Source organism: Ictidomys tridecemlineatus, chromosome 4, assembly GCF_052094955.1.
Source record: "Ictidomys tridecemlineatus isolate mIctTri1 chromosome 4, mIctTri1.hap1, whole genome shotgun sequence".
Lineage (NCBI taxonomy): Eukaryota > Metazoa > Chordata > Mammalia > Rodentia > Sciuridae > Ictidomys > Ictidomys tridecemlineatus.
Genome location: NC_135480.1, coordinates 35,488,803 through 35,489,997, shown reverse-complemented (window position 1 = coordinate 35,489,997; position 1,195 = coordinate 35,488,803). Strand labels below are relative to the sequence as shown.

The 1,195-nt window shown below is 29.1% G+C and overlaps 1 non-coding gene across 1 annotated transcript; it reads left to right on the top strand.

Annotated features, from left to right (window-relative positions):
• Positions 1 to 625: 625 nt before the first annotated feature.
• On the top strand, positions 626 to 727 carry LOC120890207 (small nucleolar RNA U13). The gene has a single exon (XR_005734449.1). It is a non-coding gene; the product is annotated as a small nucleolar RNA U13 (small nucleolar RNA).
• Positions 728 to 1,195: the final 468 nt, after the last annotated feature.

Here is a 1,195-nt window from a genome sequence, read left to right as displayed (position 1 = left end):
GTAGCCCTTGCTATAGATGACTCTGCTTTAGTTCTGCAAGTCTCCAGTCTAAGCTCCCATTTCCAATAGTTGTTGGAAATAGAGCAACTATGTTATGAAGGATTGTTGCTTTGGCATACCCCACTCTCTGATTCAATTATGAAAACCATTCTAGATAAAAAAGTAGCTTTTTTTCTCCATTACAGTGGCTTAATGTGTTGTCAACTTAATTCCATTTACAAACTTTATCATTTCCACTTCAGAAAAGTATTGCAAACAAATGATCATATAGGGGAATAATTTTTAACTTACTAATGATACTTGGAAATTGGAAACAATATAACCTTTACTAATAGGGACTGAATAAGAAAATTGTGTGAAAAAATGTTACACAGCTATCAAAATAATATTTTTTAAAGTCCATTTAATGGTGTGGAAAAGCACATGTATTATTTTTAGTGACATGTAAGATGTGACATTATATTGAAAGTATCATTCTAAATTTATAATATACATATGATTTTCACACCAACACACATACACACATGCATTCATGTATATCAAAACTTGAAGAAAATACCTTAAAATTTTGAAGTATTTTGTATCTTGAAAATATCAAATTTTTAATATTTAAAATATTTTATAGATCCTTCATTTTATAAGCATGATGATTGGATGTTCACACTATTGAGTGAGATGTGCCTACCTTTAAACCTTGTTACAACATCAGCACATTACCCATCTGATGTGAAAAAGAAAAAAAAATTTATAATAGTTATATTTTCCATATGTGAAAAAATCTATTAAATAAGTGGTTTTCCATCTTTGACTTAAACTAGAAAAAGATGCCCACTTACATATGGGTTCACTAGCCTTCATACCTATTTTATCCAGAGATTATCAGGTAATTTTGCTTCCTTTGCCTCCAAATTACTGTTCGTTCTTATTTCCTCAGATTTAAGAAGGTATAATTTTCTTTTATTATTTTTTGGGGTACAATCTAAGCTTTTAAACTACAATGTTTTACAAACTGATCCTGCAAAGACAAATTTGCACTTAGAGATAAAAAGATTTGTATTAGTTTCCAACAGGATATGATTTTTGCAGTCATACACAATAACATATATGCAAATCTGTAGTGTTGTTTCTCCACATAAAAAGCAATCCTTACTAAAATAAAAGGATAAAATGGATCTTAAATTCAAATACTCATGAC